The sequence below is a fragment of the Eulemur rufifrons genome, chromosome 6, assembly GCF_041146395.1.
Source record: "Eulemur rufifrons isolate Redbay chromosome 6, OSU_ERuf_1, whole genome shotgun sequence".
Taxonomy (NCBI): domain Eukaryota; kingdom Metazoa; phylum Chordata; class Mammalia; order Primates; family Lemuridae; genus Eulemur; species Eulemur rufifrons.
In genome coordinates this window covers 95,712,301-95,718,300 of record NC_090988.1, presented here as the reverse complement: position 1 = coordinate 95,718,300, position 6,000 = coordinate 95,712,301, and the positions used below count along the sequence as shown (strand labels likewise).

General features: G+C 47.9%; 1 pseudogene; it reads left to right on the top strand.

Moving 5' to 3' along the window:
* The first annotated feature begins 5,040 nt into the window (after positions 1 to 5,040).
* On the top strand, positions 5,041 to 5,426 carry LOC138384580 (large ribosomal subunit protein eL31-like; annotated as a pseudogene).
* The last annotated feature ends 574 nt before the right edge of the window (positions 5,427 to 6,000 follow it).

The window sequence follows — 6,000 nt, the reverse complement described above, 5'->3', positions numbered from 1 at the left end:
CTATACATACTTGTCAGGTTCCCACATGGAACAAACCTAACAGACATGGTATATCCAAAAGGACCTCGCCCCATCTCTCCCAGAACCCAGCACCATGGCAGGGCGGGTGCTCAGCCAAGAGCTGTTGGATTGGCTTGGAGGTCAGAAGCCACAGTGACCTCCAGGCAGCAGCGAACAAGGAAGTGGGGGATGGGGTGAGGGCGGCACTTGGGCGTCCACTTGCTGGAAAAATCAGCCTTTTCACTTGTGAGTCCCAGAAGACAAGGCCTGGGCCATCTTGTATCTTGGCCCCGGGAGCCCTGCAGGAATGAGGTATCTGAGGCCATCATAGGGTGCCGACGTCGCAAGGCAGGGCTCTCGGTCCTGCGCGTTTGCATCCTGGCTTTCTGCCGAAGTTAGAGCTGGCTGGAGTCTAGTTTAAGCACGGGACTGGGGACTCAAGCCTCAGAAAGGCCAGCTCTGCCATCCTGGGTCGGAGGGATGTCCTCCCTGGGCCTCTTGTTTCCACTTTAAGAAATCATATCACCGCCAGCTGGCACAGCGGCTCGCCATGCTGTGTCCTGTTTCCTGCCGCTGCTGTAACAAAGTGGCTTAAAACAACACAAATTTAAATTGTCTGACAGTTCTGCAGGTCGGAAGTCTGAAATGGGTCCTACAGGGGCAAACAACAAGATGTCAGCGGGGCCATGTTCCTTCTGGAAGCTCTAGGGAAGGATCTGTTCCTTGCTTTTCCAGCTGCTAGAGGCTGCCCATGGTCCTTGACTGGTGACCACATCACTCCAACTCCTGCTTTCATCTTCATATCTCCTTTTGACTCTGACCCTCCTGCCTTTCTTATAATGACCTCTGATTTCATCAGCCCACCCAGATAACCCAGGGTAACCTCTTCCTCTCAAAACCCTTAACCGTATCTGCAAGGTCCCATTCGCACGGAATGTGATACATTCACAGGGTCCGGGATAAGGACCTCAATATCATTGGAGGTCTGTATTCAGCCTACACAATGCCCCACAGAAGGCCAATCTCGTTTTAATTATGAAATGTTTCAAGTTAACAGGAAAGTCCAGACAATAATGTAACAGAGACCTGTGTACCCACCACCCTACTTTGTCCAATCTCAACCTTGCACGATATTTGCTTCTTGAAAAGAATCTCCAGTAATAAAATACTAAAGTAAAATATTGAGGATTCAGTTGAAGTCTCTTGTGTAGCTAGCTCTCTCCAACCTTTTGCTCCCTTCAAGAAAATTCAAACATTTCCTTAAATGTAGCCTTATCATCTGCATGCATGGCTTTGTATTTTTAGTGTCTCTTTGCTGAATGCAAGTCATTGAGGTCTAACGTATGATGAGACCCCTTGGCAGTCACCTCCAGGGAGCTTCCCTGGCCCCGCCCCTCCCACCCAGGCAACCATCTCACTCAGAGAGCACCAGTCCCAGAGTTGGGGTGAGGGGGGAGGCATGAATCAGCCACCTCCTCAGGGAGAGCATGTCACCATGCTGAGGGTAATTCTCCCATCCAAGTACTGACCAGGCCCGACCCTGCTTAGCTTCCGAGATCAGGCGCAGCAGAGTGGTATGGCCCTAGAGGATAATTCTAATATATAATATGGTCTCTAAATGCAAGGCAACCCCCTCGCCTGGTGCTTGGCAGAATAAAGGGCAATCAGCCACAAAGCCGGAGGAAACACCAGCTGAATCAGCTCCGTGGAGGAACCACATGACAGCCTCCATGTGAGATTTTCACCTTACACCTTCACTTTGGAACTTAACCCTCACCTCAGGCCCACAGGAAGGGACTGAGCCTTGAGGCATTGATACGACTTAACCAAGAAGAATGGGAGGCATAGGTAGGAGGTGACAGGGACTTCCCTGCAGAGGGAACAGCACACGCAAAGGGTGGTTGAGAATGTGGTTTTGCTGAAGTATCAGAAGAGACAAGGTCCAGTGGGGACCTGACCCTGAAGGTCCCTGTGTGCCATGCTGTGGAGTCTAGGTTTTCCCTCCACGTGATTGGGACAGTCAGCCTGAAGTAGGGGACCGGGTCAATTAACCTGAGTGGGAATTCTGGCTGTGGCACTTCTTGGCTGGTGCGACCCCTTCTTGGACCCCTTTTCTTCATCTATAAAACCAACATAACTCTTCTTAGGCTTGTTGAGAGAACCAAATGAGATAATGTATGTAAAAATTGCCCGGACACTGGGAACACTGAAAGTACTCACTAAATGACAGTCATACTCCCGTTTATTGTTATCGAAGGCATCCACCCAGGGGAGAGGCAGGAGCTTTCTTCCTGGTTCATCCCCAGGCACAGGGAAGAGAGAATTCGTAGCCCCAGAAGACTGTGGGCAGATCCTTTCTTGGCTCATTCTGTAGAAGGTTCCAGGAAAGCTGGCAGGCAAGGCGGGTGGTGGGAATTTCCCAGCAGCTCAGCCTCCCAGGGAGTCCGAGAGAAATCCCGAACAAAGCCTTGCCAGAGGCCGGGACTCCCTCCCACAGCTGCAACCCTGGCCCCATCCTCACTGCCCCATCGGCAGGAAGCAAGTGTGGAGGGGAAGGTGGGCGGGGGTGGCAGCTGATCCTTGGTTGTAGGAACTTGGATCCTTCCTTATTCTGAAAAGCTCAGGGCAGAATTCCCCACCCCACACTCCCCCTCTCTCCACTGGCCCCCACAGTGGACCTGGCCGCCAGGAAGCCACGTGACTTTGGGCGGCTGCCGGTCTCTGGAAGATTCTCCTGTTAGGTTGGAGGCTTGCAGATCGGGCACTTGCCGACTGCTGGATGTGAGGCAAAGTCATCCGTCCTCCCCCCAGGCACCTGACAGGGTTATTCAGGTTTCTGAGAAGAGGCTCAGTGGCCAGGGTCCCTGGGGCAGCAGGTTCCCGTTCCGTGTGAACATAGAACATCCTATTCGTGGATGGAGGCTCAGAGCACTTGCCCTCAGGGAGTTGGTTGAGGCGCAGGGACACACAGGCAGTTAGTGGCAGAGCTGGGACCTGAGCCGGATCTCCTGACTTGGTTCACCGTCTGTGGCTATTGCCATCTCCCACCCCTGCCCACCATCAGGTCAGGAAGAGCTGCCTGGTACCCAGTTCAGGACAGGCACCCTGTCCACATGTGGCCAAGGCCTTGGGGGCTGGGGCTGGGGGAGACTCTCAGGCTCCACAGTGGGGAGAGCAAATATTGGCTTTACCCTAAGACTTCTCTGCCAGGAACTCTACCCAACCCCATCCTCAGCTCAACCCCCAGGCACAGGGACTTTCCTCCTCCCTTCACCTAAATCTCCAGTTCCTGCAGAGAGAAGCTAACTCAACATAGAGGGCTCCAAAGGGAGACCTCCCCCTTTGCTGGGAAAAATCAGGACCTTATTGTCTCTAAAGTGGGCATGACTTATGTCACAGCAATGCACGAAGCTGCAAGTAATAGAAAACTTGACCAGCAATATCTAAAAGACAAAGTTGTTTATTTTTCTCATATAAGAAGATGACAGCTCTGGGCTGTGGTCTTTCTGGTTCTTTTATTAATAGCTTTCCCCTCATGGTTTCAAGATGGCTGCTACAGCTCCATACATCACATCCTCACAGCACACTCTGAAGCAGGAAGCAGGGGGTGATACCAAGAGAAGAGTTTCTCACCTCCCAGATTTGCCTTTATTGACATAGAAAAAATCTTTTTCTTTCTTTTCTTCTCTCTGCTCTCTTTCTCTCTCTTTTCTTTCTTTCCATGAAGAATCATCCAAAAAGGACTGTTTTCAAGAACCCAACAGCTGACCTCTCCTCATGTCATTGGCCAAAGATTGGTTATAAAGTCTAAAGTCTTCCTGACAAAGCCAGGAAGTATCTGGCCATCTCAGCCTCCACAGTGAGAGGAAGACAGGAAGAAAGTTTTGGGAATAACCCAAAGTACATGCCACAACTGACCAGCTCAAGGACTTGGGTTTGGGCAACTAGATTTAGGAATAAATCTAACACAAGGCTACGCCTCCCCTACTCGCTGACAGTTTCTCTCCATTAGGAGAGACCTAGATTCTCACTGGTGGTTTCTTTTCTCCAAGCCAGGCTTAACCACTGTGGGCTTATTTCTCAGTCCTGCCCCACAAATGAGGCACCACCCCCACAGTGGTTGGATCTCAGGCCCTAGAGTCAGACAGACATGGGTTCAAGTTTCAGCTCTGCTACCAGGGATGTGACCTTGAACAAGTTACGTAACCTGAGTGTCCCATGAGCTTATCGAAAGGAATCAGTGAGATAACAGATGCACTGTGTTAGCATGGTATCGGGCACACGGGAAGCAAATGTCAGCCATTGCTATTATCATCATTAATTTTAAACATTTTTATTTTTAAAATTATCATACAGCAAAAATGGCTTTTGGGGGGGTGTACAATTTTATGAAATTTTAACACATGTATAGTTTCATGTAAGTATCACCATAATCAGAACACCAGCACAGTTCTATCACCCTACCCAAAACTTCATCATGCTATCCCTTCAGAGTCTCCCCTTGCATCACTGATCTGTTCTCCCTCTGTGTGGCTTTGTCCTCAGCAGTGTCATATAAATGGAATTTACAGTATGTAACCTTTTGAGACTGACTTCTTTCGCTCAGCATAATGCCTTTCTGATTCATCCAAGTTGCTCTTATATCAATAGTTCCTTCCTTTTTATTGGCAGTGGTATGCCATTGTGTGGATGCACCATCACCATGAACTTTGTATTGGGATAAAATTTACATCCCAGAAAATTCACCATTTTAACTATTTTAAAATGTAAAATTCGATACATCCCAATTTTAGCATTCAAAATGTTGTGCAATCATCATCACTATCTAGTTCCAGAACATTTTTATCACCCCAAAAGGAAACCCCATATCCATTAAGTCACTCCCCACTGTCCCCTCTCTCCAGCCGCTAGCAACCACCAATGTCCTGTCTCTGTGGATTAGCGTAGTCTGGATATTTCATATAAATGGAATGATACGATAGGTGGCCTTTGGTGCCTGGCATCTTTCACTTAGCATAATGCTTTTAAGATTCACCTTTCCATCTTGGGCCTGGCAGAATGGCTCCCACAAACGAGGCTGGTGAGAAGAAGGGCCGTTCTATCATCAACAAGGTGGTGCCCGAGAATACACCACCAGCATTCACAAGCGCATCCATGGAGTGGACTTCAAGAAGTGTGCCCCTGGGCACGCAGAAAGATCCAGAAACTTGTCATGTGGGAGATAGGGACTCCAGATGTTCATGTTGATATCAGGCTCAACAAAGCTGTCTGGGCCAAGGGAATAAGGAATGTCCCATACTGTATCCACGTGCAGTTGTCCGGAAAATATAACGAGGATGAAGGTTCATCAAACCAGCTCTATACTTTGGTTACCTATGTTCCCATCACCACTTTCAAAAATGTACAGCAATGTGGATGAGAACTAAGCACGGATTATCAGATACATCAAATAAAGCTATAAAACCGCAAAAAAAAAATTCATCCATGTTGTAGCATCTGTCAGTATTTCATTGTTTTTTAGGGCTGGATAAAATTCCATGGTATGGAGATAGCACATTTTGTTTACTCACTCACTAGTTGATGGGCATTTCAGTTGTTTCAACCCATTGGCTATTATCAATAATGCTGCTATGAACATTCATGTGTGAGTTTTTGTTTAAACACTGTTTTCAATTCTATTGAGTATACACCTACGAGCAGAATTGCTGCCTATGCTAAGTCTATGGTTAATTTTTTGAGGGCTGCCAAAGATTTTTTATAGTGGCTGCACCACTTTACATTCCTACCAGCAATGTCTGAAGGTTCTGATTTCTCCACATCCTTACCGACACTTGTTATTTTCTGTATTTCTAGTTCTAGCCATGCTAGTGGAGGAAAGCAGTATCTCATTGCGTTTTTTACTTGCATTTCCCTAATGACTAACGATGTTAGGCATCACGTGCTTATTGATCATTGTGTGTCTTCTTTGGAGAAATGTCTATTCAAGGCTTTTGCTCACAT